The following is a 20,578-nucleotide window of genomic DNA, read 5'->3' as shown; positions in this document are numbered from 1 at the left end:
GCTGGTGGCTTCCCAGCTTGCTCGGAGTTAAAGCCAGATGCCCTTCAACAGCCCATGGGGCCTTCTGTGATCTGACTTCATCATCCATCATTTCCTCTGGACCTGCCTTTCAACTGTTTGCCTTCTTGCTGTTTCTTGAATTTACTGTGTGTGTCAGCCTCATGCCCTCTGCACTGCTATTCTAGCTGCCTGCAAAGATTTTCCTCCCAATGCCTGCTCAAGGAGTGCCTTCATATCCTCCAGGTGTTTGCCTAAATGTCACTTTCTGGGAGAAACTTTCCCTTGCCACCCTATTTAAAATTACACATTCCCATCACCACTTTTTATCCCCTTCCCAGCTTATTTTATTTTTTAAAGTTTTATTGGACTATAGATGAGATTTACAACGTTGTGTTAGTTTCAGGTGTACAGCAAAGTGTATCTATTATACATACACATATATCCACTCTCTTTAAGATTCTTTTCCCATATAGCCATTACAGAGTATTGAGTACAGTTTCCTGTGCTATGCAGTAGGTCCTTATTAGTTATCTATCCCACTTGTTTTTTTCTATAGCGTAGGAATAACTAATGCTATTGGACATATTATATGCCTTTCTATTTTTCTTCTTTCTTTCCTTCTTTTTTCATTCCTTCCTTTCTTGTTTGATGTCCTTGTCTAGAATGTGTATCAGATAAAGGCAGGGATTTTTCTCCATTGTGTTCACTGTTGTATTCCCAGGGACTAGAATTAACAGGGCCTGGAACAAAAAATAATGTATCTGAGAATTATTTGTTAAATGAGTAAATCCCCATGTAACTGATGGCAAAAACCAAAGCTTGGAGAAGCTGAATAAGTTGGCCAAGGTTACTCAGCTGCTCAGCAGGGGATATAAGACAGAAATTTCTATCGGGGACTCGATCACTATAGTCAGTCCTCTGGGGGGCAAAGCAAGCATTTTTAAAAATCTTACACAAGACATGGCACTGTTCTTCAGGCATTTTTAGCTATATTATTTCATAATCTCCAAACAGTGAAAATATTTGATTTTCCCCCTTTGTTGGGAGTTATAACTTGCTCAAAAATAAATGATGATAAAAGAACATGCAAATTCTAAATGTACACATCACTTTGTAAATTACTAAAAGGGTTATTTGGGAATTCACTTCTATTTTGAGAAGATAAGAAAAATCAGGAAATAAATTAAATTTATTATCTAAAGTAGTACAATATATCAGAAACTATATCAGTTTCATGAAAGAAGAAATATTCAGAATTGTTCACAGTTTTGCTTACCTATGTTCATCCTAATTATACAAAGAACATAGCTAATTAGGAAAAATTATTTAGGCATATGTTTTGATAATTGTTCATAAGCAATATTATTTAAGATTCAGGTCTTTCTAAATCCTTAAGAAGCTACTATTTCTTTTTTGTTTTGTTTTTGGATGTGGCATGTGGGATCTTAGTTCCCTGACCAGGGATCGAACCCACACCTCCTGCATTGGAAGTGCAGGGTCTTATCTGCTGGACCACCAGGGAAGTCCCAGAAGCTACTATTTCTGAAAATGTGTACAGTTCTTGTAAAGTAATAAATCTGATCAGTAACTATAATTCATGAGAAAATGCATTGTTTTATAAGAGTAAACATCCCCTGCCTCTATATGTGTTCCTAATTTTCAGCTCAACTGAATTCATTAACATTGGCTGTTTGATGGAAAAGAAAGCCATTTGAAGAAAAAGTTGTATATATTTACAATATGTAACATGCTGATTTGATACACACATATGTTCAGTTCAGTTCAGTCGCTCAGTTGTGTCCGACTGTTTGCGACCCCATGAATCGCAGCACACCAGGCCTCCCTGTCCATCATCAACTCCTGGAGTTCACTCAGACTCACGTCCATGGAGTCAGTGATGCCATCCAGCCGTCTCATCCTCTGTCGTCCCCTTCTCCTCCTGCCCCCAATCCCTCCCAACATCAGTCTTTTCCAATGAGTCAACTGTTCGCATGAGGTGGCCAAAGTACTGGAGTTTCAGCTTCAGCATCATTCCCTCCAAAGAAATCCCAGGACTGATCTCCTTCAGAATATGCGTAGTGGAATGATTACTCAGTTCAGTTTCAGTTCAGTCGCTCAGTCGTGTCTGACTCCTTGTGACCCCATGAATCACAGCACGCCAGGCCTCCCTGTCCATCACTAATTCCCAGAGTTCACCCAAACTCATGTCCATAGAGGCAGTGATGCCATCCAGCCATCTCATCCTTTGTCGTCCCCTTCTCCTCCTGCCCCCAATTCCTCCCAGCATCAGGGTCTTTTTCAATGAGTCAACTCTTCGCATGAGGTGGCCAAAGTATTGAAGTTTCAGCTTCAGCATCAGTCCTTCCAATGAACACCCAGGACTGATCTCCTTTAGAATGGACTGGTTGGATCTCCTTGCAGTCCAAGGGACTCTCAAGAGTCCTCTCCAACACCACAGTTCAAAAGCATCAATTCTTTGGCGCTCAGCCTTCTTCACAGTCCAACTCTCACATCCATACATGACCAGTGGAAAAACCATAGCCTTGACTAGATGGACCTTTGTTGGCAAAGTAATGTCTCTGCTTTTGAATATGCTGTCTAGGTTGGTCATAACTTTCCTTCCAAGGAGTAAGCGTCTTTTAATCTCATGGCTTTAATCACCATCTGCAGTGATTTTGGAGCCCAGAAAAATAAAGTCTGACACTGTTTCCACTGTTTCCCCATCTATTTCCCATGAAGTGATGGGACCAGATGCCATAATCTTCATTTTGTGAATGTTGAGCTTTAAGCCAACTTTTTCACTCTCCTCTTTCACTTTCATCAAGAGGCTTTTGAGTTCCTCTTCACTTTCTGCCATAAGGGTGGTGTCATCTGCATATCTGAAGTTATTGATATTTCTCCCAGCAATCTTGATTCCAGCTTGTGTTTCTTCCATAGTCAAGCTAATTAATATGCTACCTCACATAGTTACCATTGTGTGTATGAGGGGGGGGTCTTTCCACTTTTCAGAAAACAATTTCTTAAAGAAAGAAGTAACTTTTAATTTTTTTTAATTACTATTGTCTTTTTATTTATTTATTTATTTTTTAATTTTATTTTATTTTTAAATTTTACATAATTGTATTAGTTTTGCCAAATATCAAAATGAATCCGCCACAGGTATACATGTGTTCCCCAGTTTTAATTAAAGGGCAACTAAAGGTCTGGATGTGAGGAAGGAAGCCTTATGTAGTTATGTTGGACATGCTCTACAGGTGCTATGGCTTGTGCGATAATGTTCACTGTGTGGGGTGGATGGGAGGAAAGGAGTGTTCATAGATGTCCATTCAATGAAAATTATGTATATGTGGTTCAGGCAGAGTTTCATAGAAATGGAGAGGAGCATGCAGATATGAGAGAAAAAGAGTGAAAGCAATGGACTGGCTTTGTGACCCAAGTAGATGTGGGGCCCTACAGTCCATGGGGTCGCAAAGAGTTGGACATGGCTGAGCGACTGAACTGAACTGAGGGGAGTTGAGAGGAAAAAAGAGAAGTTCTGCTTTTGATTGGTCACATTGCTAAGCTGTCTCTCAAAAAGGTGAGACATATATTTAACTAAGCCATGAATATCATTAATCATTCTGAAAATCGATTTCCATACTACTAGGTTCCTCCTATCCTGTGAGAAAATTTTAACTGCTGATCTGACTCATCGAAAGTGTGTGGGACTCTCCCAGTTTCCTATTTCATTCTGAATCACTTGGAGCAAGTTGATTTTTTTTCTAGGAATGTTTCCATTTCATTTAAATTTTCAGATAAAGTTGTTCTTAGTATTTCTATATTCTCTTTTGAGTGTCTTGAGTATCAATAGTTATGTCTCCACATTAATTCCTAATATTCTTTAAATTTTGTCTCTCTGTCTCTCATCATTTTGGACAGAAGTTTTTCAATTTTATTGATCTTTTAAAGAAAAAGAAATAGCTTCTACTCTGTCTTTGCATGTCTTCATTTATCCATTTAACTACTGGGGAGGCCAAAACGTTTGTTCAGGTTTTTCCATAAGCTGTTACAGAAAAACCCGGGCAAACTTTTTGGCCAAACCACTAGTTGTTTATGCACTCATGTAGATGAGAGCAGATGGTGTAAGCAGTTGTTGTAGGGAGAAATGATTTGGGAAAAGCAGGTGCATGTCAAAGTCCGATTTCTTGCAAAGTGTCTCAGCTGTTGACTTGCAAAAAGGCAGTCATCAGGTCAAGCTGCAATTAGAACAACGCAGGTTGTTTTGCACAATGACAGTGACCGAGAGGTGCCCGGGAGGATTACAAACAGTGCCAGAAACTAGCCTTCGGCCACCCCACAGGACTCTGTCCTTTTTATCACTCAGTCTTTCTCTCTAATTTTCCTTCATGGGTGTGTGCTTAGTCGCTCAGTCAACTGAGCGACTCTTTGCAACCCCATGGACTGTAGCCTGCCAGGTTCTTCCATCTATGGAATTTTCCAGGTAAGAATACTGGAGTGGATTGCCATTTCTTTCTCTGGGGGATCTTCCCAACCCAGGGATCGAACCAGTGTCTCCTGTATCTACTGCATTGGCAGGTGAATTCTTTAGCACTATGCCATGAAGGAACTTTTTCCTTATCAAGTTCAAATATTTATTAATATTAATATTATCCAGCTATAGCTGACATTAGATAGCATTTTAGTCCATGTTGAATTTTCGTGGAACATATAAAAGAATGTTATCACTCAGAGAGCATTTTTTAAAGCCCAGGAATCATTAGCACTTCAACTATGTGGCAATTCTCTAGGCAGAGTTAATAAGCAAACTTTCTCTGGCAAGATTTAACATTAGCTTGCAGTTTGGACTTTAGTTGCAAGCCCAAAGTGGATTAAGCAGCCCCCAACTTCCAGCCAAGATGGGATAGCAACAGAAAAACCATTCATACTGTAATTTTTAGATAGAACATATATGTATACACACACCTCTTTATATATATGTATATATATGTGTGTGCAATAGTGCTGTATTTTTTACACATAACATGCATTTATCTAGATATAGATTTCAATTGAATCACTGACCACTAAATCCAGAGGCAATAGCCTGCAGTAAGTTAAATATCTTGTCCAAAATCACAAAGCTAGTTGGTAGCAGAGCCATGGTTTAGATCTCTTCTGCCTTAGCCTGGTCTTTATTCTATAACTTCATGAACTTACTTTATTGCATTGTTTAAAAGGTAGGTGAATATATATAAATAGCATTCAACCAGTTATTACCATTATGGACATTTAAAGGGATACTTCCTGCTAATAGAAATGTATCTGGAATGTAGAGCAAGAAGCAAAAAAAGCTGGAGCAAATGCAGAGTGTTCTCAGTGAACTGGCCACTTGTTTTCTATGTTGGTTTTAGAATTAGGAAACATTTAGGAGGAATCATCTTTACTATGCTTATGTACAGAGATGGTTTGTTTACTCATTAATATATACCTACTACTAAGACATCTTAATATTTTTGACAGGATGAGGGTTTAGTGCTTTTTCCCCCTGTCTTTGCTTTTAGAGATTTTTGTTTTAATGTACAGGAAGACACTCAGGAAATCCTTCTTTTTTTCTGGTTTTGGATTTATGTGAAGAAAAAGACGTAAAAGTCAGACCTTTGCATCATGCCCTAGTTGTTTATGTGACTAACAGCTGTTTCTTTGGATTCTTAGGGGATGTTTAGTTGCAAAGTTGAATCACCATCTTCTAGAGTCCCTTTGATTTTAAAATTATGAGTAATAAAGACAAGTGTTTTGTAAAAACAAAATCAAAATCAAGCATTTTAGGCAACACATATTATTAAAGGTTTTGAAATGAAACTCTGCTGAATTTTAGACTCTAGAAATGGCAAAGTGTCCAGTACATTATGAAGCAGGGCTGTGTTGTAAAGTTTGCCAAACGCTTTGTAGCAGATTAACCATTAACTATTAAAGGGAAGAGGGTTCCTTTTTCTTACTGGTGCTGTTAGCATATTTAATGAAGTGATTCCATTCCCATACTCACAAATGCTCGTGCTCCAAGGGGTGGAGCCACTAAACCTTGGATTTGGGCTACGTCTGTGATTTTCAAACTACAGAATGTAGCAGGATGAGGTTAGGTCTCAGTAGGCCTGAGGGCTTCCTCTGGGACCAGCTGCTGTGGGAGGAAGTCCCTGTGAGCCTGTACCTGAGGTACCCAAGCAAACAGCTCCAGTCAACATCTGGACTTTGAGGCCACTCAGGACAAGCCGGTCCATAGCCAACCTCCCAGGTGACAGCAAATGCATGATAGAGTGCAAGAGAACAGAAACCAAACAGAGCAGAAGTGAGGTATCCCAGCTGAGCCTCCTCCAAATTGCCAACCCACAGCACAGTGAGCAAATCATTCATTATTTTACACCACTACGTTCTGACATGCTGGGTTATTCATTAATAGATAACTGATACAGATATTGAAGAATATGACTTTTAAAATGTGAACTGAAAATTAAGATTCTATTTCTATTTGAATGAACTCTTATCTATTCAAATGGCCATGTACACAGTGCAAAATTTGAGACACAAAAGAGTATAGATATATAAAAAAATTTCCCTCCTCTGGGGCACTGTTAAGCTGTTCTTATCTGTTTGGAGCTCTGTAGAATGATGGTTCGGGCATAAAGCAACTATTTCAAGATCATACATAGGGAAAATGACCAAGTGGGAGATTAAAACACAACATATCTCATTCTGAATTGATTTGCTTTGTTCTATTTTATGCTCCCTTCAAATGTTCATCTCTGCTCTCCTCAGTTTTCTTTAGGAAAGAATATAAAAGGTCCCAGATGTCAAAGCAGAAGGATGAGGTTAAAGCTGAGTATGGGTGGTCTTTTGGGTGAGTGTTGTAAGATGGAAGATTATTATGTGTACTCTGCTGTAGAGAATCTATCACTAATGATTGGTTAACAGACTCAAAAACTACTCAGGGGAACATTTTCTTTGCTATATATTTGGAGAAAGTGAGCAAAGGCTCTCTGTCTACCTGGTGAACTGTGCCAGCCCAGGACTAGAGACCCAGGGAGGTGCCGCCAGCTCACCTGACCTTCCTGAGGTTCTGTTCACATCTAGAATATGGAATCTACCAGGACATCAGACTCAGGCTGAGAGTTATGTGTCACCTGATGTAACCCCTGGGAAGTCTAGCTGTGCCCTGAAAGTCCAGGCTACTTACTGGACAAACACCTGTCACGTCCTGAATATGGTCCAAGTGCTGTTGATAGAGGCTGTGGATTCAAGCATAAATATCACACTGCGTGTGTGTGTGCATGCCAAGTTTCTCTGTCGTGTCTGAATCTGTGCGATCACATGGACTGTAGCCCGCCAGGCTCCTCTGTCCATGGGGTTTCCCAGGTAAGAATACTGGAGTGGGTTGCCATTTCCTTCTCCAGGGGATCTTCCTGACCCAGGGATCAAACCTTTGTCTTACTTGCAGGTGACTGCCACCTGGGAAGCCCCCAACACTCTAGTCCATAACCTTTTTAAAATTAAAAAAAGTGATTTCTTTTTGGTTGCTCTGGGTCTTTGTTGCTGGGTGCCGGCTTTCCCTAGTTGCAGTGAGTGGGGGCTGCTCTTCTTTGTGGTGTGTGGGCTTTTCACTGTGGAGGCTTCTCTTGTTCTGGAGCATAGACTTTAGGCGCAGTAGTTGTGGCATGAAGGCTTAGTTACTCTGAGACATGTGGAATCTTTCCCGACTAGGGATGCAACCCATGTCCCTTGCACTCACAGGTAGATTCTCATCCACTGTACCACCAGGGACGTCCTAGTCCATAACCTTTAAGTTCTTATTTCCGGGTTCCACCCACAGTGACTCCAGGGGTGCCAAGCCAAATTGGATATTTGATCCTATCTGAATTAAGATCTCCTTAAGATTCTCAGGCATGTGAAATATAATAGAAGCCCCAAACCATAGACTTAATGAATGAGTATTGGTGTCCTATCTTTTAATAAAGCTTTGACTCAAGAAGTGCAAAGTAAATATTTGATCTCCTCTTACTGTTTTTGATTTAGAAGAAGTAATAGTTCTTGATACAAAGGTAAGGAAGAGGCTGAGAGCTTCTGGACATTAACACCCCAGTCTAGGGAATAAGCTGCATGTTTCTGTTTCTCTCCAGGGCAGGGAAGAGGCTGTGTGGTCACTTATCACATCTAGACACTCTGTCCATTGTCCTGGCGTCATCAGCGTTTGTCCAGGCTGCTTTGAGGGGACGTTATAGACTCACCGATGGGTCAGTGCTTTTCCAGGGTTAGAGTCTAAAATTTAAGGCATCCTTCTGCTCAGGCTGCCGTAACAGTGGCTTAAACCACAGACACTTATTTCTCACAGTTTTGGAGCCTGGAAGTCCAAGATCAAGGTGCTGGCAGAGTTGATCTCTGGTGAAGCTCTTTCTGGCTTGCGAATGACTGCCTTCTGGCTGTGTTCTCTCATGGCCTCTATGTGTGTGTGTGTGCGCGCACACACACACACACACAGAGAGAGAGACAGAGAGACATCGTGTATCTCTTCCTTTTCTTACAAGGTCACCAGTCTTACTGGGTTAGGTCCCCCCTCTAATGACCTCATTTAACCTTCCTAAAGGCCCTATCTCCAGATATAGTCACATTAGGGGTTTGGGTTTCAACATATGAATTTGGGGAACACATAATTCAGTCCCTAACATTTCTTATATGCCAGACACTAGGTTAAGCAGGAGGCTATGTATATCTGTGAAGATATGTATATCTATCAAGTATAAACTCCGCTCAAGGAGGGCACATATTTATAATTCGTGCACTAATTATAAGGTCATACTAGGTACGGAGAGGCAGAAAAAGTCCATTCAGTTTGAGCAAGTTAGGAAGTCTTCTCAGAGGAACTTGGGTTTCAGAGAGGAGAGGAGCTCTTGGGGATTGGGGTGGGGAGGTGTGCTAGGCAGAGGGGAGGCATGTAGAAAAGCCAGCAGGTGACTGATTCTTTCATGCAGTCCTCATAGTCACAAAATAGGGCCATTTAGCAAATACAGCACTCTGGCTGAGTGGATCCATGGGTATGTGTTTGGGGGAAGTAGAAAGACCCCAGCAAGGTCATCAAGGTGATATCAAAAAATGTGTTGCTCTATGGGGTACTGTGTGAAGGAACTTGAACTGGGTCATGTAGTAGGAATTGAACATCCTTTAAAGGATTTTTTATTTTATTTATTTTTAATTGGAATGTAATTGCATTATGATGTTTTTGTTTCTACAGTACACTGAAGTGAATCAGCTATATGTGTGTATATATATATATATATATGTATATATATATATATATATATACATATATATATATATCTCCTCTCCCTCTTGAGCCTTGCTCCCACTCTTCCCATCTCTCCCCTCTAGGTCATCAGAGAGCACGGAGCTGAGCTCCCTGTGCTGTATAGTAGCTTCCCATTAGCTAAAGGTTTTAAGAGCAGATTAGAACTTTGAAAGTTCGGTGGGGAAGCAATCTGGAGGAAAAGCATGTGTGAGATGGGAGGCTGGGGATATTGGGAGGCTACTGCTACAGGGTGGTGACAGACCCCAAAGGCCAAGTGTGGCAAAACCAGTGGGCTGGGGGCAGGGAAAGCCATCAAGGCATCATGTACAGCTGACTCCCATGTGGGGAGTGGGGAAAATCTAGGCCGGATCCCAGATTCTGGTTTGGTGACTGGTGGATCCATTGTCAAGAGCAGAGCCAACACAGCCCAAGAATGGGAGAGAAGTAAGACTTGTGGGGAACAGAGTGGATAAAGTTCACACAGGTGAATTTTGGGGCTTGGAAGACACTGTCTCTCTAAATCCTGTGGCAGGTGATACCACCCCCTAGCGGGCTTCAGAGACTAGGGATGACCAGACTCTAAAGTGTTGTGACTTCATAGCATCTTTGGAGGAAGTCATTCGTTCGTGTGCTCAGTTGCTAAGTCGTGTACAAGGCTCTTTGCAACCCCACAGACCGTAGCCCGCCAGGCTCCTCTGCCCACGGGATTATCCTGACGAAGAATACTGGAGGGGGTTGCCATTTCCTTCTCCAGGGGATCTTCCCAACCCAGGGATAGAACTTGAGTCTCCTGCATTGGCAGGTGGATTCTTTACCCCTAAGCCACCTGGGAAGTCTCAACTGGTTTACCAAAACCCATAATTGATATGACTTTTTTGTGTGATCATGACCCAGCCTGTTTCGGTCAGAAAGGTTTGCCCATAAATAAGTGCTTATTCATTTGCGGCCAAGAAAATTAAAAAGCTTTTGATCTAAAACCCATTACCTGTTGTCTTTATTGTTTGTTACCCTGAAACAGATACCTCCCCCACTTTTTTTTTTTTTAACCTGCTGTGATTCAGGTAGATTGTAATCTAAGAGTCTTAGGGTTGGGCAGAAAAGCAATTTGCTCTAAGACAGCTGAGAAAAATGAAAACCTGAGAGAGAAAAAAAAAGACAAACCAAACCTTTTTCTCCTTTCCTATAAATTTAAATACCCTGAGTGAGGAGGAGGAGTCTGAACAAATTACCAGGTCTCTGGGTTTCAGGCCCTGGTTGGCCAGTAAATATGTACAGTTACAAAACAAATCTGATTCCCTGTCCCTTTGAGTTTTGTCTGGAGACGTGTTGGCAGGATTTTAACGGGGAAGTTTGAAGCCAGACAACAGCAGCCAAACACTCCAGAGTGCTTGTGCTTGCGGGGGTGGTGGTAGTGGTGGTGGGGTGTGTGTGTGTGTAATTTAATTTCCCATTTCTCTCATCTGGTGATACTCAGTTTTTTGTTCTAATACAGTATTCTCTCTCCTTCGAGAGTTCCCAAAGCGAACCAAACTAAAACCACAGAAGGAAAACCTCCGGAACCAAACCCGCTGACTTTTTCCCGGTGTAGCCCTAGTGGGCCACGGTCCGGAGCGCGGAGCTCCAGCCCCCGCGGCGGGGCGTGTCCGAGGGCGTGGCCTCGGCAATCTCGCCCCGCCCCCGCCCCGCCCCGCCGCTTAATTCGGACGCGCGGGGCCGCGGGGTGTGAAAGAGCCGCCCTGCGCCGGACGGGTAGCCGCCGCCGTCAGAACCGCCGCCCGGGCCGCTCTCAGCTGCTGGGCCGCTGGGTGCCGCCGCGGACACCCGGAGCGAGCGCCGGGGAGGGAGCCGCGCGCCTTTGTGCGCACGCCGAGGTGGGTTCGCCTCCAGCACTTACTTTGCACACAAAGACTGGGAGCTGAGGGGAGGCGGGGTGCCCGCTAGGGCTACGGCACGGCCGCCCACCCTGCTCTGACTCCCGGCGCGAGGCTTTCCCGGTGGGAAGGGCCGCCAGGCTTCCCCTCCTCGCAGCTGGCGCTGGGGCGGGGGTCCTTGCGTTCGGGGGTTGGGGGGTTACGGTGCGCAGGGCGGTGGGCTTCCGGGGAGCCCCGGCCACCCCGTGCGGTGCAGGAGACGGGTCCGGCGTGCGGGGTCGGGGCGTGGCAGGGGCCGCGTGCGGGGAGTCCCCGGTACCCGGGGGTGCAGGGGATACGCGGGGCGCCGCCAGTGCGGCGAGCCTGGGCGGCCGCTCCGCTCAGCTTATTGTTGCTTCCCCGGCCCTGAAAATGGAGAGACCCTGCTTGGAGGGATGCGCTGCCCACTGGCTGCGCCGCGCGCGGCCAGATGCCGAGCCCGGGGCGCCCGTCTCGCCCCTAGCAGCCCTGGCCGCCGCGGAGCCTCTCCGCCTGGGCAAACAAAGGAGGGGCCGCGGGGGGGTTGCCCCGCTGGTTGAAAGGTGATCAGGGCACTGTTTCCCAACCAACCTACAAGTAACTTTTCCATTTATGCCTCCTCTCTGCTCCGCTCCTACTGCTCCAGTGAACCCAGTATGTTGGGTGGCGTCTGTACCCAAGGAGTCCTAAAATTTTGATTTTCATAACTCCTCCCCCGAGCATCTTCGGGTCCCCTCTGGGATAGCGTGGATGCCTCTGGCCAAGTTTTGACGAGCTTTATAGGGGATGGTAACAGTCCTGAAATATGAAGAGGAATCCCGCAGAGGATAAATAGCAGATCTTCTCTGTAGTTTAAGATACAGATCTTCCTGCCTTTCGCTGGAAGACTTGAGTCAGTGACAGTAGAGCAAAGTTCTTTGATGAGAATGAGTGTGATATTCAAGACAAATATAGAAAATTGGAATAAGGCCTGTTAGGCTTTATATTTTTAACTTGCCAACAGATACTTAGTTTCTCCTAGGCCCATGTCCCCTTTTCATCACGTTGGAGATTTCAGCTGTACAAATTGCTTTAAGTTGAGATAGTATCTGAGGTGCATGTCTAGAGATTTCTTAGTGCTAGTAGTTTCCAGTTTAAAGCTTTTAGGTGTAAAATTATATATGTTTATTAACAAATTGAAAAGAAACATAGGGGAAAAAAAGTCACTCATGTACCCAACCACCCAGACATACCCTAGAATAAAGGCGTGTTTGCTTCATTTATGGCTTCGCAGCCCTGGTGTGAAGTGCGTGTGTGTGTGTGTGTGTGTGTGAATGTGAATGAATGAAGGAGTTACTGATTATTAATCTTGACCACTTCCATCGGTCTAAAATATGATCTCTAATAACCTTAGTCTACAGTGGTGTTTTGCCAACAAATTGTTTGAAATATATTTCCTTATAGCCTTGCAAATAACCACCTGTGCAGAAGGGGGAGGGAAGAAGTAGGAAAAAACAACGCAAGTTCCACTTAAATAGTAAAGAACGGACTGATGAAAGCATTTAATGTACTGTGTTCCTTGGATTTCAGGAATAGTTTGGGGTTGACTTTTTTAAAAAATAAAAGCAACCTTTCATTTTTTACAATGTTAAAGAAAATAAAACTGTGTTCTAAGATCATGAAAAATTGTAACAGAAGGGAACTCTTTTTGTAGAACCAGGAATAGCCATGGTTTTGTAGCTGGTGACATGCTTGCTTCTAAAAGACCTTACACTGGGGAACACATGTATACCTGTGGCGGATTCGTTTTGATATTTGGCAAAACTAATACAATTATGTAAAGTTTAAAAATAAAATAAAATTAAAAAAAAAAAAATAAAAGACCTTACACTGGGAAAGTAAAACAAGAAGGATTTTCCTGTGAGTGTAGAGAGTAGTTTTGAAGTGCCTGTGTTCTGGGAAAAAACAAAAACAAAAAAGGCGTTCAAACCACACATTTGGCCGCTGAATGTTTTTGTCATTATATACTTTTATTTTCCACTTGTAAAATTTTCCAACATTTAATTTCTCCAATATGAAAATTTACAAAGAGGTCTTGGAATTGACTGTTTAGAAGTGCTAGATTGATGATTAGGATGATGCAATGTTTTTTGAAGTTACAAAAATTTACGAAAAGGAAGTTGTGGTTACGTGCTGTCAGGTGCCGTCGTCGTTCCTGTTTCTAACATGGGGCTCCTTACTCTGCATGTGTGTTTGGGGGTTTACAATGCAGTACAGTTGACTCTCCAAACCCCTGAGTTTCACATCCCCACAGTCAACCAATCAAGGATTGAATCTGCAGGTGCCAAACCCCAAGATGCAGAGGGCCAACGGTATTCATCGTACTGCACCGTTTTATATGGGGACGTGAGCATCTGTGGATTTTGATATCCTCAGGGGTCCTACAACCAATACCCATAGACACAGAAGGTCAACAACAGTGACCTGTGAGTGTCAAGTTTGTGACTTGTTGTGACAACGGTACCTTTCTCCATCCAGAAGTCAAAAGAAACTAAAATAGGGACTATCAGAATCTCTCAATCTTATTTTTCAACCCTCCTGTGACCTGGAACAGTCCGAGCAGCACAGCCAAGCTGGATGTGAGGTCAGAGTTGAGTCGCTTTGCTCTTAAAAGTTCTGTTGCCTCACAGGGAGGAGAGAAAAGTTTGGAAGTGGTCCAGGGTTACAGACTCATATGGCTGTTTGTGATGGCCTATCCCTGTGGCCTGGAGATTCCATTCCTGACATGTTTAAAAGTAGTCTTGGTTTGAATTTGAGAGAAGTGCTCTGAGAAGTCTGGTTCCTGAGCTGTATGTGGTAGGATGTGTATGTGGTCATTCGTTCATTCATTCCTTTGATTTCTTCATTGTTTAAAATGTCACAGAGATGGAAAAGAGTTTTTACTGATTTTGAGGGGAGTAGTTAAGGTGTGGAAAACTTCTTTAAAAAGAGGGAACATAGTAGGTTAATAATATGGCTTCATATTTTTTTAAGATTTTTTTTTTTTAATGTGGACCATTTTTAAAGTCTTTGTTGAATTTGTTACAATATTGCTTCTGTTTATGTTTTGGTTTTTTGGCCATGAGGCATGTTGGATCTTAGCTCCCTGGCCAGGGATCCAGTCTGTACCCTTGCATTGGAAGGCAAAGTCTTAACCACTGGACTGCCAGGGAAGTCTCATAGGACTTCATCTTCTTAATGTCCTGTCTGCCCTTTCCTTCCAGAATTCTCTGTGAAAATGTTTGGAGAAAAGGGGCCAGGAGGTTTCATTGGGTGAGGTCTAGATTTGAGGCATTTTTGAAGTCCCCGGATATCTTGAGAGATAGGAACTTGTCAGCCTTTTTTAAGTCTGGAAAAAGTAGCTGTGAGCACTGACCCGTTTTTGCATCTCACTTTGGGCTCCCGTTGTGCATGGAGAGAACTGTGCAACAGAGAAGTCTGTATGCACAGCCCGGGGCCACTTGGTGCTGGAATGACCTGAGGAGACTTCATTGCATTTCCTCACGTAATTTCCTTGTCCAAGCTTGGCCTAGTTTTGCTCTTCGTTTGTGAAACAAACCAGTTTCTCCCTTTCTCCTTCTCGTGCAAGAAGTGCTGGGCCCCATCCATCTGAACTGTAAACCTTTCCTTATGCAATGTACCCAGGGAACTCCGCTGAAAAGGATTCACGCTTTTATCGCATCTGATGCTGCTGATTCCAGGACCCTGTCAGTAAAAGAGAGAAAATCATTGGTTAGTTGCCATTTAGTCCTGGTGAATGGACGAGAGGCTATTTCTAAGGCTGATTGGGGATGCTTTGTTTTCTATTCATTCCTTCATTGAACAGACATTTTCTTAGCTCTTCCCATGTGCTGGCACTGCCCTTGCATTGGGCATACTGCAGTTGATAAGTCTCATTGGGCCCCTGTCCACCTGGCAGGGTAGGAGAGGAAAATATTTAAAGAATTGCGTAAAATCGCACAAACATTGTGTTTAATGACCATGATGTTAAGAGAAGGGAAGAGAATCTTTGTGAATTAAGGTATCTCAAAAAGAATGGTGTAAATCCCAGCTCAGGCTGTGGGATTGAGTTTCTGAACTGTGGTTGAAGTGTCTGGGGTGAGAGGCATGGTGGGAACTGAGTGTGATTCACTCAAGGCTGAGAGCTTGGTGATAGGAGCTTGGTGGAATCGATTTGGAAGACTGTTCAATTGTGTCTAGAATTTGGCTGAGGGTTTGGGACACTTTCTGTTGTAAAATTGAGGAGGGACTGGGAAACCAAGGTCTTGTTCTTAATGTTCTCGTTGATGGTATACCTGCAGGCCAGTTGGGGATAAGGTGTCCCAGCAGGTCCGAGGGATTCCAAGGACCTGAGGGGTAGCGTTATGTGGTGGGGGGAGGCAGGACCAACTACATCTGTGCCCACCCCAGGTTCTGTTACTATTGAAAACATAAGACAGGGGTTTATGGGGAAATTGTGGGAGGACTTATTTAAGAAGACCTTTCAGACTCAGGTGAGCTGTAGGAAGGAAAACGGGGAGTGATGCAGAAAAAGAAGGACTGTGGCTTTGACATGAGTGAACTCTTCTGTGAACTCTGCTCTTCTACCAAGGGTTGCATTTAAGGTCAAGCAGCTGGTTAGAGCAACTGTAAAGCAGTAGCCGTAGTCTGTGCCTCGTGTGCTTGGGGAGATGGGAAGGAGGCATAGTTTGGTGACAGTGATGTTCCTTACAGACAGTGTGAAAAAAAGCTCCCTCCACCCTCAGAGCCGTGAAAACAGCATGACCTATATATGGGCTGTCTGCAGTGCTGTTCCTGGATATGCTCCTGAATTATAAAACCTTAGCAATTGTTTCATGGAGAAGTCTTAAATGAAGGATTGTAGAGCCTAGGCAAAAGATAAGGGGGGAAAAAAAAAAAATAGTGCAGGTAGACCAGCTGTCCAAATCCTGGTGGGTTGTAGGTATGTGTTGTCTGGAGGATTTTCTCACCGTGTTCTCTGTTCTCCTTTCTGTTGTCAATGCCAAGGGTATTATAGTGAAGCATCTATGGGGTACAGCCCTGCTTGGTACCAACCTTGGGTGAGAGGAGTGGAATTGGGGAATGGGGCATGTTAATGAATGTGCTGTAGGGGAAGGGTTTGGAGCTTTGAAGCCAGACACATTTGAGTTAGAACCAGGTAGCTCAGCTACTAAAGAATCCGCCTGCAATGCAGGAGACCCTGGTTTAATTCCTGGATCAGGAAGAAAAGCTGGGGAAGGGATAGGCTACCCACTCCAGAATTCTGGGCTTCCCTGATGGTTCAGATGGTAAAGAATCTGCCCACAATGCAGGAGACTCTGGGTTAGGAAGATCCCCTGGAGGAGGGCATGGCAACCCACTCCAGTATTCTTGCCTGGAGAATCCTCATGGACAGAGGAGCAGGCTACAGTCCATGGGGTCGCAAAGAGTCCGACATGACTGAGCAACTAAAACACACACACACACACACACACACACCCCAGTTTCATGAGCTCCACAAGTCACGGAGCCCCTGGGAGCTCTAGTGCTCTTGTTTGTGAGATGCACTTGGTAAGATCTACCTCAAGGGCCTGAAGCCCTAAAACACAGTCCGTGAGACATGGCTGGCCATGGGTGTTTAGGGTCTTTTGTGCACAGATTTTTGGTGACAGCAGTGGAGCCAAGATGCTGATGAGGGACAGTGAGAGGAGGTGAGGGTGAAAGGCTTTATCCCTTTTCACCTGACCTTTCGGGATGCCTTCACGCCTTCAGCAGTGTTTTAAAGATAACCTGGCTTTGCTATTAGAAACGGTGTGTTTTATTCTATTCTTGGACACAGATTCTGGCACCCTTTGTAAAGTGTCATATTCACATATCTAGGAGAGAGGCTGTGATCCCATGGTGTCAGCTTTTCTGTGTCATTGTTAGTATATGTAACCCAGAGTGCACTCGGTGAGCATTCAAGTTAAACTCACATTTCATTCTGGTTTTTCAGGCATCTGGGTGTGATCCATGCTCATCAGTTTACAAAACCATGCAGTCATGTTATGAACTCCTGCAGTATAAATAATCAGTTGTTTCTGGGTGTCTCATGGAAAGGTATGAACATGTCCTTGTGCTGGAGGAAGTTAATGCCATTGTGGATATGTATCAGTTCAGTCAGTTCAGTCGCTCAGTCGTGTCTGACTCTTTGCGACCCCATGAATCACAGCACGCCAGGCCTCCCTGTCCATCACCAACTCCCGGAGTTCACTTAGACTCACGTTCATCGAGTCAGTGATGCCATCCAGCCATCTCATCCTCTGTCATCCCCTTCTTCTACTGCCCCCAATCCCTCCCAGCATCAGAGTCTTTTCCAATGAGTCAACTCTTTGCATGAGGTGGCCAAAGTACTGGAGTTTCAGCTTCAGCATCATTCCCTCCAAAGAAATCCCAGGGCTGATCTCCTTCAGAACGGACTGGTTGGATCTCCTTGCAGTCCAAGGGACTCTGAAGAGTCTTCTCCAACACCACAGTTCAAAAGCATCAATTCTTCGGCGCTCAGCCTTCTTCACAGTCCAACTCTCACATCCATACATGACCACAGGAAAAACCATAGCCTTGACTAGACGGACCTTTGTTGGCAAAGTAATGTCTCTGCTTTTCAATATGCTATCTAGGTTGGTCATAATTTTGCTTCCAAGGAGTAAGGGTCTTTTAATCTCATGGCTGCAGTCACCATCTGCAGTGATTTTGGAGCCCCCCCAAAAAAAGTCTGACACTGTTTCCACTGTTTCCCCATCTATTTCCCATGAAGTGATGAGACCGGATGCCATGATCTTCGTTTTCTGAATGTTGAGCTTTAGGCCAACTTTTTCACTCTCCACTTTCACTTTCATCAAGAGGCTTTTGAGTTCCTCTTCACTTTCTGCCATAAGGGTGGTGTCATCTGCATATCTGAGGTTATTGATATTTCTCCCGGCAATCTTTATTCCAGCTTGTGTTTCTTCCAATCCTGCGTTTCTCATGATGTACTCTGCATATAAGTTAAATAAGCAGGGTGACAATATACAGCCTTGACGTACTCCTTTTCCTATTTGGAACCAGTCTGTTGTTCCATGTCCAGTTCTAACTGTTGCTTCCTGGCCTACATACAAATTTCTCAAGAGGCAGGTCAGGTGGTCTAGTATTCCCATCTATTTCAGAATTTTCCACAGTTTATTGTGATCCACACAGTCAAAGGCTTTGGCATAGTCAATAAAGCAGAAATAGATGTTTTTTTGGAACTCTCTTGCTTTTTCCATGATCCAGCAGATATTTGCAATTTGATCTCTGGTTCCTCTGCCTTTTCTAAAACCAGCTTGAACATCGGGAATTTCACGGTTCACGTAATGCTGAAGCCTGGCTTGGAGAATTTTGAGCATTTCTTTACTAGCATGTGAGATGAGTGCAATTGTGCGGTAGTTTGAGCATTCTTTGGCATTGCCTTTCTTTGGGATTGGAATGAAAACTGACCTTTTCCAGTCCTGTGGCCACTGCTGAGTTTTCCAGATTTGCTGGCATATTGAGTGCAGCACTTTCACAGCATCATCTTTCAGGATTTGGAATAGCTCAACTGGAATTCCATCACCTCCACTAGCTTTGTTCAAAGTGATGCTTTCTAAGGCCCACTTGACTTCACATTCCAGAATGTCTGGCTCTAGTTCAGTAATCACACCATCATGACTATCTGGGTCGTGAAGATCTTTTTTGTACAGTTCTCCTGTGTATTCTTGCCACCTCTTCTTGATATCTTCTGCTTCTGTTAGGTCCATACCATTTCTGTCCTTTATCGAGCCCATCTTTGCATGAAATGTTCCCCTGGTATCTCTGATTTTCTTGAAGACGTCTCTAGTCTTTCCCATTCTGTTATTTTCCTCTATTTCTTTGCATTGATCGTTGAGGAAGGCTTTGTTATCTCTTCTTGCTATTCTTTGGAACTCTGCATTCAGATGCTTATATCTTTCCTTTTCTCCTTTGCTTTTCACTTCTCTTCTTTTCACAGCTATTTGTAAGGCCTCCCTAGACAGCCATTTTGCTTTTTTGCATTTCTTTTCCATGGGGATGGTCTTGATCCCTGTCTCCTGTACAATGTCACGAACCTCATTCCATAGTTCATCAGGCAGTCTGTCTATCAGATCTAGGATAGAAGGGGGCTTTCTAGGTGGCTCAGTGGTAAAGAATCTGCCTGTCAGCGCAGGAGATCCAGGAGACGCGAGTTGGATCCTTGAGTCAGCAAGATCCCCTGGAGAAGGAAATGGCAACCCACTCCAGTGTTCTTGCCTCCAGAACCCCATAGACAGAAGAGCCTGGTGGGCTACAGTCCATGGGGTCACAAAGAGTCAGATACACACACACACACACACACACACACACACGTATAGAAGCACTTTCTTTTGAACGTTCTATTCCTATACATTGTCATGTCAATTAAAATAGGTAAAGCTGTGGTCAGGGTTCTTTGTCTTCCTTTTGTTTTTTCCCAAATGCCCAGGGTAGTGCAGTGTGTTGGAAAGAGAGAGGCCTGGTGTTTTAAAATGTTCAGAATCCTTGGCCCAAGTTCACCATTAATGGTTTCCTAGCAGGTCATTTATTTCTCTTTTTTCTACTTCCTCATCTATAGGAAGATAATCAGCCTTGCCTACTTCTTAGAGTGGTCTTGAGGGAGAGGTGGAAGCCTGTCTTCAGTTTACCTACTGGCACACTCAGGATGATCAGTCATCATTCCTGGGGCTGCTCAGGGGTTCAGTATCATGGCGGCCACCCCCTAGGATCAGATGACTCTTTGAAGGGGAGAGGAGGCAGGGCACAGAAGGGAGAGCAGGATTGGCTGCATCACGCTTTGTGTTCCTGCTGTGGGATGGGAGTGAGGGAGCACCACTTATTCTGTGCTTGTGAAGGGAGTCACCATGGATGTGTACTACCCTGTCAGACTTAGCATCTGACTGGCTTAGGCAGTTAACCTAGGAGGGCTTCCATATTCTCATCTGTGAAATGTAATTATAATAAATATTTTCATTATTACCAACTAACAGTTCTTGAGCACTTCCTACCTGGCAGGTGTTGTGCTAAGTGCTTTATGAGAGCTCTTTATTCCTTCAGGAAATGCTTAGTGAATTTTTCTCCATGCCAGACCCTGTGCCAGACTCTGGAGAGTGTGGATGGGAGGGGCAAAATTCTGCATATATGGGGCTTCTCTTCTAGTAGGAAGACAGAGTATAAGGCAGACACGGATGATGTGCTTCAGAGCCCTGTTGGTGCTGTAAAGAAATCAGGTCAAGCGGCAGGAGCAGAGGTAGACCTGTATCTGTCTGTGCAAAAGCAAGTACAGATAACAACCCAGGGGCTGGAGGCAGTCATCACG

The 20,578-nt window shown here is 43.8% G+C and overlaps 1 protein-coding gene across 2 annotated transcripts in view; it reads left to right on the top strand.

Annotated features, from left to right (window-relative positions):
* The window catches only part of FAM107B (family with sequence similarity 107 member B), a 221,262-nt gene that overhangs the window by 129,972 nt on the left and 70,712 nt on the right, over window positions 1-20,578 (top strand). The window contains exon 1 of one of the 2 annotated variants that reach the window (XM_055543867.1): window positions 11,000-11,181. The exons of the other annotated variant lie outside the window; for it this stretch is intronic. The gene's annotated coding sequence lies outside the window, so the exon portion shown is untranslated. Of the gene's footprint in view, window positions 1-10,999; window positions 11,182-20,578 lie in introns of those variants that run through there. 2 annotated transcript variants of the gene reach the window in all.

The sequence above is a fragment of the Bubalus kerabau genome, chromosome 13, assembly GCF_029407905.1.
Source record: "Bubalus kerabau isolate K-KA32 ecotype Philippines breed swamp buffalo chromosome 13, PCC_UOA_SB_1v2, whole genome shotgun sequence".
Taxonomy (NCBI): Eukaryota; Metazoa; Chordata; class Mammalia; order Artiodactyla; family Bovidae; genus Bubalus; species Bubalus kerabau.
Note: the sequence above shows the minus strand (reverse complement) of the source record. Positions and strands in the feature narration are given on the sequence as shown.